General features: G+C 42.9%; 1 pseudogene across 1 annotated transcript in view; it reads right to left on the reverse strand.

Annotated features, from left to right (window-relative positions):
• The window catches only part of LOC110067937 (uncharacterized), a 48,046-nt pseudogene that overhangs the window by 28,283 nt on the left and 7,305 nt on the right, over positions 1-12,458 (reverse strand). Inside the window, exons 5-8 of the transcript XR_016202851.1 lie at positions 11,776-11,850; positions 10,641-10,718; positions 5,317-5,388; positions 4,786-4,860 (exon numbers count right to left, since the gene is read on the reverse strand). The product of XR_016202851.1 is annotated as an uncharacterized LOC110067937 (transcript). The remainder of the gene's footprint in view (positions 1-4,785; positions 4,861-5,316; positions 5,389-10,640; positions 10,719-11,775; positions 11,851-12,458) is intronic.

Raw genomic sequence — 12,458 nt, forward strand, 5'->3', positions numbered from 1 at the left:
CTACCTCAAGCGCTCAAGGGTTGACCGACGACCAACAGCATCAATTGTGCAACCTTTTGCTAGAATTCCAATACATCTTCTCTAGAGGACCTTATGATCTCGACCGTACAGGGGTTACGAAACACAAAATCAATACCGGCGATGCTCCCCCTGTACGTCAACACCCTAGGAGGCTGCCATTTGCACAGCGGGAGGAGGCATTCAAAGCTGTTGAGGAGATGCATGCACAAGGCATAATCGAACCCTCTGCCAGCCCATGGGCTTCACCGGTGGTCCTAGTAAAAAAAAAAGATGGTGGTACCAGATTTTGGGTCGACTACCAGAAATTAAACGAACTGACCAAGAAGGACTCGTATCCTTTACCGAGGGTAGACACAACTCTCGATGCTTTATCTGGTTCAAGCTGGTTCTCCACCATAGACCTCAAAAGTGGGTACTGGCAAGTGGAGGTAGAAGAGCAGGACCGTGAGAAGACTGCCTTCACTGCAGGTAATGGGCTGTGGCAGTTCAACGTGATCGCTTTCGGTCTATGTAATGCACCCGCGACTTTTGAACGATTAATGGACAATATGCTTGGCGACCTGAGGTGTTTGGTCTATCTAGATGACATGATTGCACATGCAAAAACCTTTGAACTGGAGCTACAACGCTTGACACATATCTTCTCACGGCTAAGGGCAGCCAACCTGAAGTTGAACCCAAAGAAGTTTGAACTCTTTCGGCGCAGGGTCAAGTTCCTTGGCCATGTCGTACGCGAGGAAGGGGTTGCCACAGACCCTGAAAAAGTTCAGGTTGTCACAAAGTGGCCCTTGCCACAAGATGTCAAAGATGTTAGAAGCTTTCTTGGGCTATGCACTTACTACCGGCGATTTGTACCTCCTTTTGCTGACGTTGCCCACCCTCTGGATAAACTGACTGAGAAAGGCCAACCGTTTATGTGGACAAAGGAATGTGATAGTTCGTTTCATCGCCTCAAGGAAGCCCGCGCATCCACTCCAGTATTGGCCTACCCTGAGAGCGAGGAGCCCTTCATGTTAGACACAGATGCCAGTAATGTTGGTATTGGTGCCGTTCTGTCCCAAGTCCACCAAGGGGACGAAAGAGTCATAGCTTATTACAGCCAGGCGCTAAGCAAACCAGAACGTAACTATTGCACAACCAGGCGTGAACTTTTGGCTATTGTCAAAGCGATTGATCATTTTAACCCCTACCTCTATGGGCGGAAGTTCACCATCAGAACCGACCACGCATCTTTCCAGTGCCTACTAAACTTCAAGAACCCAGAGGGTCAGATTGCATGATAGCTGGATAAGCTGCAGACCCATGATTTTTGTATCGTATACCGCACAGGGAGAAGCCACCAGAACGCTGATGTTTTGTCGCGTCGGCCATGCTTCAAAACGAACTACAAGCATTGTCAGCACCAAGAGGAAAAAGATGGGGCAGAAAATGGGACCAGCATGCCAAATGATTGCGTGGTGAATTTTACACAAACCCAAGTGTCTGAAGGCCCTCGATGTCAATCTGCTAGCCCGGCGAGGGAGGGAAAGGAAGTAAAAGGCGTGGACTAACCTGAAGATGAACAGCTATCACCACTACAGTTGCGAACCCACCAGATGAAAGATAAGACTATTTGTCACATCTTAGGGTGGAAGGAGGCTGGAAAACGCCCAGAGTGGGCAAGCATCGCCCATCTCGACTCCACCACTAAGGCTTACTGGGCCCAATGGGATTCGTTGGCTGTTAAGGAGGGAGAGCTGTATCATCGGTGGGAGTTAACCGAGCTTGGCAAGGTCACATGGCAGCTGGTACTACCAAAAGGGCTCCGCATCAGCGTGTTAAAGCAACTCCCTGATAACCCTGTAGGAGGTCACCTGGGGGTTTCCAAAACTATGGTTTAAGTCCGTGAAAGATTCTACTGGATTCATTGCGGCCGTGACGTTGAAGAATGGTGTCAAAGGTGCGACCTCTGTGCGGCTAGAAAAGGCCCTAGGGTAAAGCAAAGATCTCCGCTGCAGTTGTACAATGTTGGGGAGCCCATGGAGCGTGTTGCCATTGATGTCCTGGGACCTCTGCCAGAAACCAATCAAGGTAACAAGTACATCCTCATGGCGATGGACTATTTTAGTAAATGGCCCGAAGCGTATGCACTCCCAAATTAGGAAGCGGTCACTTTCGCTGATGTCCTTGTGTCCCAGTTCTTTAGTCGGTTCTGTTTCCCTGGTGAGCTACATTCTGACCAAGGTCGAAATTTTGAATCGTCCGTGTTCCAGGAGGTATGCACCCTGCTCGGGATCCATAAGACCAGGACGACTGCCCTACACCCACAGTCTGACGGCATGGTGGAGCGCTACAACCGGACTATAGAAGCCCAACTCGCCACATTTGACCAGGATCACCAGAGAGACTGGGATCGACATCTACCCCTACTACTCATGTCTTACCGTTCAGCAGTGCATGAAACCACGAAGTTTACTCCGGCAATGCTCATGTTTGGACGAGAATTGCGTGTACCCTTGGACCTGTTAATTGGGCGCCCACAAGAAGAACCTGAGGATAGAGGCTATCCTGAGTATGTTGAGAGGTTGACAGAGTCTGTGCAAACGTTCACAATTTTGCTCGTGTACATCAGCAGGAAAGTAGTCTGAGGATGAAGAGGCGGTACAACATGCGTATTGTCACATCTACCTTTGGAAGTGGGGAACTGGTGTGGCTTCACAATCCTCAAAGAAAGAAGGGCATCTCGCCAAAATTGAGCCGGCCATAGGAGGGGCCATACGTTGTTGTGGAACAGCTTAATGATGTTGTGTACAGGATTCAGCGGGGCCCTCGGAAAAAGCCTAATGTGGTACACAGAGACCGCCTTTGGAAGTACTCTGGGGTAGAACGCGCAGACTGGTTCCAGGGCCCAGTGCAAGAGAAGAGTGAGGATGTATCCAGCCGAACAACTACACAGCAGGAAAACCAGGAGGTCAACACTAAGGGAAGAGCACGCGTCAGACGTCCCAAGAGGAGACAGAAGTTACCTCCCAGGTTCAGGAAGAAGAACTCCCAGGACAAAAAGGAGGCGCGTGACAGGGCATCGAGGCAGCAGCAGGACCAGGAGGGCCTCAGGCGATCCAGCAGGAAGCAGAGAAATCCCCCTAGATACAGGGACTATGAAATGATCTGAACACTTAGTTAAGAGACAATGAACTGCTTCGTAATGAAGTTGATTTTAATGTAGATTTCCAGTTACTGTTTGAAGTTTGCCATTATCCGGGACGGATAATGGTTGTTAGAGGGGGGCAGTGTAATGTGGTTTCGTGATGCGTGACATAGCCATATATGGGACCTTCCATATCTGGAAGACCATGTGCGTCGTAGAGTGAGGAAGTGTATCGAGAAGGAACGTACGGATTAAAAGAGTACAAAGATTTGAGTTATTTTGTCAGTTGTTCAGTCCTTGTCCGCCTGTCGAACCCGCGGGGAGTTACAATAGTTTAATACATAGCTGTTATTAGTTGCCATAACTACTGTGTGCTCTTCTTATATTAATGGTTTAGACTTCCTTCATAGCATAGAAATAGCGTTTTTCCTCTTCTTGTTTTTTCTTCTTGTGCATTTGTGCTTCAGTTCTCTTGCTTACCTGTCGTCGTCGTCGGCAGCCGTTCGTCTCGGGAGACGATGGTGTAGCGCTATGTCGATGCGGAGCATCGTCTCGAGTGGCTATAGAGTCCCACTCTGGAGTGGCAGTCTCTGTTGCAAATATTTAATGCTGCATGATGTTAACTGTGGATGCCTGGCTCCGCTAGCCCCTATGGTTATTCCAGGCAGCTAGTACTCTAACTTTTACTTTTAATATTTTCATTGAACATTTTAACTTTTTTTTTTAGCAAGACTGAGTACAAATAAAGATCGATCGATTGATCAATTGATTGACCCACAGTGGCTGCATCCGCCCTTCTCTACCGAGAGGCGTAGTTAGGTAGTGCTTCCTTCTCGATATGTGGCGCGCTTCAGTAGGGTGTTGGATCAGTGCGATAAGGGTGTCGAGAAAACTTATAGTGGTTGTCGACGACGTGTTGTTGTCGATTTTATCTACCACCTCTATAGTAAAAAAAGCCCATCTCCAGGCTAGGAGGGCGTATCGTGCCCATTTCTTTTAAGTGTTCATAACTGCATTCGTCAGATCTAATATATAGCAAGCCTAAACTGGTGCTCTTGGCTATCGACATGCTAGGACCATGCGGTCTGTCCACAATTTCTTTCTTAGGTATATTTGCATGCAGCATCACGCCTATGCATACTAATACAGGTATCTCCTGACTATTGACATGCCAAGTGCATTCTTTGGATTTATCAAAAATCGCACAATTCAAAAGCTCTGCGCCGGACCATAGGGAAACAGTTTATCGAGAAAAACTGAAAATTGAAGGGTGACTGATTTTACCCCAACTAAATCACCTTGGAGAAGTTGACCGTTACGCTATATGTGGACCGAAGGGCGAAACTGGAATCCCAAGGAAGCTAGCCAATAGATGCTAGTCGGTTAATGCGCTGATAACAGATCCAAAATTAGCTTCTGGGTTAGCACGTGACTTGCGGTACTGTCAAGCAATTTGTGTAAGGATTTTCGAGTTGTTTCACAATTTTTGATTTTCTACGAAAATAAAAATAGTGCAACATTTTTTTTTGTACTGGAAGACATGAACTGGATATAGACTTATGAAAGAAAATGTCATGTTATACGTCTAAGTAAAAGCAAACACATTTTACATACTTGCGTGAACGCTGAGTACTTACAAGTGCAAGAGTTGATCGGCAGGTCCTTCTAATGCACCCGGTTGTATATGGGACAATATATTGTGGGATAGATCACTATGAGCAAATAAATTAATAGGGACAAAACCAAAGTTGACTTTAAAATGTAGATTAAGATAAATACAAAGTTTACTTGAAAATGGGGACGGGGTATCGATTAAAACAAGAAAGTCTGTAGGGTACGCTCAGTTCGCTGTTGCAGTTTAAGTCTACCCTTTTCGTATCTTATTATTATGCCAACCGTTTGTATTTAGCCTGTACTAGATTCATTCCTGATGAAAGAGGTGTTCTAGGTACCTTTGGGGAAAAGGCATTCTAAGGTTGATGTACGTGAAAAGCGTTCTGCACGAGAGGCAAGACACAACACACTTATAGCAGGCAAGTCCCTTACTGCCCCTTCAGCCAGGATGTCTTAGTAGCCATCATACGACCCATATCATTCCGCGAATTAAGGATCGTCACTAATGAAATCTAGATTGATAGATTAACAAAGAAAGTGAATGGATTACTCACAGCCTCGTTAAATTGCGCATCGCACGGAAAGTTCCACTTTCTATGTGTTCAAGGTTGCACCCTTCCATGGATCTGATAATTGTAAGAAATAGAAAGGCTTTAACACAGCATAAAAGTAAGAACCAAGTACTGGCTTTCTGACGAGATCTTGAGATCGCAACCTGCTTGCGTGACAAATTCTGGAACTAGCAGTTGCAATAAACGTATGAATAATTTATTGTCATATATCGCCAAAAGAATCAAATCGGAGAAAAAGAGTATCCTGGGTATTAATATAATGTTTAGATAAAGCGACCGTGAGCACTGTATATTTTTCACTTGCCTTTGCAATTTAGTAAGCAAGGAGCTCTTGCTCTCAATATCTCAATGGCAACGGATCTGTAATCGGCCGTAAAAAAGGATCAAAATTTTGTTTATTGTGAACAGTCCAAATTTTTCGTGGTAATTTAGTCACCTCGTTTCAAAAAATATCAATTGATGACTTCTTGCTATCCTGTTTATTATATGACTGAGAAAATTACTTCAGAGATTAACTAAGAGGAGGCCAATTCATCGTTAGTTCTTAATTTGCACTTTATTAAAATTAACGCGTGCGCATGCGCAATTTTCCCAGTCATTAAAAAAATTACAGCTCGAGCAATTAAAGATTTTCACTATTTTTGAATATTTCAAACTGATATCAACCGTTTAAAGGCTCCTGCAGTTTTGAGAAAATTTTGAAATACAAGTCGTAGAGTAAATCCTGCGAGGCCTTTTTGAACAACATTGCAAATTATTTAAGTTTTCTTTGACTCTCAATTCCTAAAAGAGAATTGATTACAAGAAAAACACCACCAAATATAGAAGATTGGCATGAAAGCCGCGGAGCTTCGGAGCATGTTAATGATAAGTAAGTAGTAAGTAAGTAAGTAAGTACTTTATTTAGACACATTTCACCAGTTAGCCTGGGGCTCGTTTAAATGTGAACGTGTATGCTAAAATTAAAATGTAAAATTTAAATATGTTATCTATTCAGTAAAAATAAAAAAACTAGACTATAAAATTTAAAATTTAAAAACTAGACTATAAAAATTTAAATATGTAAACTACTCGATGCAAAGATTACAACAACCATTGGAGGGGTGGCGAATGGTACCCAGAAAATCGCGGATCTCGGAAATTTTTGATCCGATCTCGAAATCTCGGAAGCTTTGCTGACGAGTCACGAAGTCTCGTTTTTCATGTGTTTCTTCCGGTCTCGGAGTCTCGAATTTGCTTTTTTAGCAGAGGTTCTCTGGGGAGGTATCGCGTTGAGCGAGCAGAGTCAGTGTTGCTGAGATTAAGCATGGCGTTTACGCCAACGGCGGCAAATACGGAACTTTTACATTTCTTTACTTTTGCTTCTCTTGTTATATTCCCTCAGCCCGCGCGCATGCTTATTTGATCAGGTTTCCGCTGACAATAACCATGCGCACGCTTTGATGCTGAAATCGCACGAAAACATGGTCGGTGGTCTGTATTTTTAGCCAATTAAGTCAAAGAATTCAAGTAACTCGATTTAGATTTTATAAGTGGCTAGCCTAAGGACGTGCTATTGTAGTCTGGAATATACCGGCGTGTCTAATACGGTGTATTCTAAGCTATTGTAGAATACCGTTTCGCAAAACAAACACAATATTTTACTGTAATGGTCTTTGTAATAAAGGAGCACTATGTCAACTGGAGAACTTCTGAAGGTCGTAGAAAATACAAATGTAGATATAACCTCTAAATAAGACGCCTTAAAGAAAACGACTAACTGCATGCTTACTTTAATTTGCGTTACTTACATTATGTAGTGTTCTTACCATGTGTTTGGTAATCCAACGTTTTGTTCTCCTCGTCCTTTGTGGTAAGTTACTTCACATTCGTGAGTTGTGCGCCGTGTCGCCTTCTAGAACAAGCTAAACACTTTACTTTCACAGCAGTTGACCTGCACCTCTTTAGAACCTCTATTTTGATTCGTTCTTGTCAATCTGCAACTCTTTTGTTCTTTGGGCAAGGGGTATTGTTTGTGTTGTTAACCTGTTGTTAATTTTTTTATTGTTTCGTTTGGCCAATTATAAAGAACCTTGTAAACGGTGCAGATCGCCCCTTTCACAGTGCCTCTGTCTACCCAACTTTACAAAAATGCTCAGTAGGGGTTAACATGCGTCGAACTCCTCGTCCTTGCATGTTAAGCCACTTGACACGTGAAGACTTTACTTTTATACCACATTTTACATGCAGCGAGCTTCCGTCAGCACATACACCTGTCGGTTGAACAAACGACGCAGTTTTTTCGCAGCGATTTCAGCTTATTTTCGTGGTGCTGCCTGCTCGTCTACAAAAGCTTACAAACACTAGTCAAACTTGTTTCAGTATTGAGCCTAGGTTTTTATCCATTTCGCGGTCGAAATTATCTTTTTACAAGGTTACTCACACAGGTGGCCTGTGCAAGTAAATAATTTGCCGGCGAATTTGTTCACGCCATGACAGCCATTATGATGCTTCATTAGTCTTTCATCGCGCGGTTAAAATACAAGTTAATATAGTTTTAGAGTAAAAGCCTTACAAACACACAAGCAAATGCATATGTAGACCTCCTTAATCGATGCTTACGAATAGCAAGAACTAGTCAAGATACATCTTTTTTCTGGAAACACGAGAATAATAAGCCCGGGCGTCTTCATGAATAATCATGTGTGAATAATTACAAAGTTAACAATTTACTTACATTTGCGTTTTCGCCGTTTCTTGTCCTCCACCCTCTCCTCGTCCATAACGTGTTATATCAACCAGTACGGAAGGTCAAACAATATTTAGCAGCTGAAACTAGATTGCGTAGTAAGCTCGAGAGACTAACCGATGATCGCGAAGCTATGAGATTTTTGAAGCTAGCTGACCGGAAGTTGATGACAGCGCGTGACCTCGAAAGTAGTTGAAAGTCGGGTCATGATAGGCCGTAATAAGGTCGAAATTTTATTGCATAACTAAATAGCTAGCGTTTATCTGTGACTGCTATTTTGGTAATTCAAATAAAATACAAGTTATTGATTGTATATTAGTTTTGACTACTTCCCTAAATGAGATCCAGTTTCAAGCGACCAAGCGAGCACGAATCTCACGTCTCGGGCTCGGAGTTGTGCGTAATTAAGGTCTCGGGCTCGGTTTTCTCTGCACTGAGTCTCGGGCTCGGATTTTCCGAAATCGTTTAAGTCTCGGTCTCGAATTTTTTAACAACGGTCTCGGCGTCTCGGCAAGTCTCGGATTTTACCATTCGCCACCCCTAATTGGCCTCGGTAGTCAGACTAACATTGTTTAGTAAATTTTTAAAAATTCTAAGAGAGGACGCTCCTCTTATATTGTCAGGTAGGTTGTTCCATAAACGTGAAGTTATGTAGCGATAAGATTTATGCAAATACTTTGATTTAAAGGTAGGCTGATTAAGCTTACAATAGCCTCTTAGATCATAATTGCTAGAACGCAATGAGAATAATTCCTTGATGTAGTTTGGACTGGTCCCGTAATAAACAAAGATTTACAAAAAAGGATTAGGGCTTGCATGTATCTGCGATGCTCCAGGGACTTGATGTTCACTATCTTAAGTAGATCGCCATATGGAGTTAACTTGATATATCGAACGTGGCCAATTGCACTCGTATTCATACGATCACCTAAATTAGGGTTTGAAGTGGCTCAGAACAGTTTTCTTTTTGATTTTTTCTTATAGAACTAGGTGCGATTTTTCAGGCTTGGAACTGTTCTGTTTTGAATGGCTGTGCTATTTTTTTAAGGTAACTCTCCACTGTTCCTTTCATTGTGTTTAAGTCATAAATGAAGGTAGCACTATCCTGTTGAATAGCAACAAACTTGACCCACTTTCTACCATCAATTGCATCTATCTTAAGAGCTAAGCCGGTGACCTCATATTTTTTTTTAGTAAAAATCGTTTTATTACACATAGAAGAAGAAAAGGGAAAATTAGGAAAAATTCTGCGGAGTAGATTTTGCTTAAATTAAATAAAATGGAAATTTCCAAGTTGGAAAAATTCCACTCCCAGTAATTTTTTTTTTTTTTTTTTTTTTTTTTTTTGCAATTTCGCACATGCCTTCCGCTCTTGCTGTTGAATAAGTTTTTGCATTAAAAAAGTAGGGTCACCGGATCAGTTTTGAGATATTAGCTTCGTGAATAAGCAATTTTTTAGCGCACGTTCTACGCGCAATTGAAAATCTCGACTTTGCAAGATCGCACCTTGCGCACGTGTGAAAACAGTCCGCCGCTCAGTAAAGCCCGCAATTCCACGCGAATAAACGCGAATACCCGCGAATAGTGTTTTCTTTTTGCTGATGTCGTTAGCAGCATAAGCGGAAGAAGAAGAGTACCATTAATACCCGAAGGTGAGACTGGCTTAGTAAAAAGAACGAAGAAAACTTGAAGAGTAGTTTTTTCCTGCTGTTTTTAGATTGATAGCCGGCGCGATCGATTGCAACATCAATCACAATTTTTGTTTACGTTCCAGCACAGCGGTTTAAAAGAATGTTTTTTCATCTCAAATTGCCTGAAAGATGGATGTTTTTGAAGATAAAAATAAGCGATATCGCAAACAGCTCACTTAACTAAGTGGAAACAGAGTTTTACGAAGTAGGCCTCGCGCCGCCATGTTTGTTGTGAGTTTTGCAAACTTGAAATCTCGCGCGCTTTCTCGCGACCCCTTGGGTGATCGCATGATGCCTAGCGGTGCGCGTTAGAGTCCAGGATTTTAAAGGAAATATTACTGTTCTGAGCCACCTTAACCCTTAGGAAAGTACCAGATTTCTCACTTCTCAATCAATTTTCTCTTCTAAGAATTAATCCATTCACGAATAGCCGAATGTATTGGACTGAGGGTAAGTGTCATTACACTACCTGCGACAGATTTGTTATTACAAGAGAATATATGAAAGATCATGTATTTGAACTGCGGAGAAAGATACGAGGTCATGATTGATCATCGCAGTTGTGAAATTAAAACCTGAAAAAAAAATCAGGCTTGAACGGGATTTCGAACCCATGGCCTCCAGCTGCGATAACGGTGCAGTGCTCTGCTAACTGAGCTATCAAACAACTAGGGGTTAGACTCGTTGTAAGTTCGTAAAACACCCGTAGATGGTAGAGATACAAGTGAATATATGAAAGATCATATAGATGGGTTTGAATGCAATTCAAGCCTGAATTTTTTTTTCAGGCTTTAATTTCACAGCTGCTTAAGTTGTGTATATAACTGCGATGATCAATCATGACCTCAGATTTGTTATTGTTATGATTTATTCCGTTTATTACTTACAGATCATCCATGCTGTCAAAACCAGCAAAGACATCCGATGAAAGGGTGGGTCCAATCCGTGGATTTGAATCAATGTTCCTGTGAGGATTTATAAGTTAATGGCAGCTCACTTCTGAATAAATCTACCACCGCCTGGTCAGCTCAGTTGGTAGAGCGCCAGACTGCTGGGATTCAAGCCCCAGACCGGACCAACACTCGGGGTCTTAAACTAACTGAGGAGAACGTGGTAAGGTAAAGGTAAAGTCTGCATACGAGCCAAGTGGCCCATCAGGCCGGAGCTTATCCCGATTTCTGTAGCATGAAGCGACTAGGAGTATTTCTACTCCCCCCTGGATGGGATGCTAGTCCATCGCAGGGTTACCCCCAGCATTAAGTTCGCCGGTACCCATTTATACACCTGGATGGAGAGAGGCACTGCGAGAGTAAAGTGTCTTGCCCAAGAACACAACGCAATGTCCCCGGCCAGGGCTCGAACCCGGACCGCTCGATCCGGAGATGAGCGCACTAACCATAACGCCACCGCGCCTCACAGGAGGAGAACGTGAGGCCTTTGTAATTACATCTGCAAATGAAAGTGAAGAATGATCATCGCAGTTAATTTTCCAATTTAAGCAATTGGAAAGAAGAAGCCTGAAAAAATCAGGGCTTCAACGGGATTCGAACCCGTGACCTCCGCGATACGGGTTCGAATCCCGTTGAAGCCCTGTGCGGTGGCCTTATGGTTTTTGCGCTCATCTCCGGATCGAGCGGTCCGGGTTCGAGCCCTGGCCGGGGACATTGCGTTGTGTTCTTGGGCAAGACACTTTACAACCGCAGTTCATATATGAATTATTTCATATAAACTTCACATTACATCTGCAAATGGTTAGACGTTTAAACCCTCTCAGATAAAAATTTTAAATCGTTGGCCCCGTCTCCTTCATCTTCAGCATTGTATGGTTAGCAGGGGATGTTAAAGAACCATGACACTTATTACAAGGAGTAGGGCACGTAGTTCCCCCCGGTGTTGTGGTCTGGCGTTGCCTCACTTGTTGGTTAACCTCATTGCACCCTTTCCCCTTGGCCAGAATTTTCTAAGCAAAATTGCTACTTCGTGCCTATCCTTTGCATCTGAATAAGAGTAGAATGCACTTACATGTGACGCAGACGTTTCAGACCTTTAAGAATGACTTTTAGGTCGCCAAATGATAATAGGTTGTCTTTCAGCTTTCTATATAAAGAATGGAAAATTTCATGGAATTAATTTCCAGAGAAATAAAATTTTACCTAGCCTCTCGGAATTTGTTTAACCTAAATTAGTTATGCTTGGCTTGCGCATTCTTCTACGAGTGCAACATATTATAGCATTAAGAGAATCATATAGGTACGTATATTAGGAAACTTAAGAAACGACGAAAGCGATGCAGAGGACGACGCCTAGTCAAAAACGAATTTATATTTTACCCAGCGAAATTCGTAATTGTTTAGATCTGTTCAAGAGGCTAGTGGCTCTAGAAACGTGTTGAGACTAAATATGCCCGTAATGACACCGTTCAGTTCCAATTGGAAATACGAAAAATTAGCTGCCATCGTTCGGGTTCCGCAGATTACGCAGGACTTGGTCATGGGAGCTTAAGGTCACCGTGTACCTTGAGGGGTGTCTCGCGTCCGGTTTAAGCTGTAGATACCTAAACCCCATATCAGATTAAAACTTATAGAGCTGGCTATCAAACTGTACCAAGAATTTTGAAATAAAATGACTTACCGATTTTCTCGCTACCTCTAAAGGCGAGCGCCCTAATCACCTTTTGGAAGTTACCAGTCAAAGCAAATTTTGTT

This window comes from Orbicella faveolata, unplaced genomic scaffold, assembly GCF_042242905.1.
Source record: "Orbicella faveolata isolate gen_17 unplaced genomic scaffold, um_ofav_v1 contig_37, whole genome shotgun sequence".
Classification (NCBI taxonomy): domain Eukaryota; kingdom Metazoa; phylum Cnidaria; class Anthozoa; order Scleractinia; family Merulinidae; genus Orbicella; species Orbicella faveolata.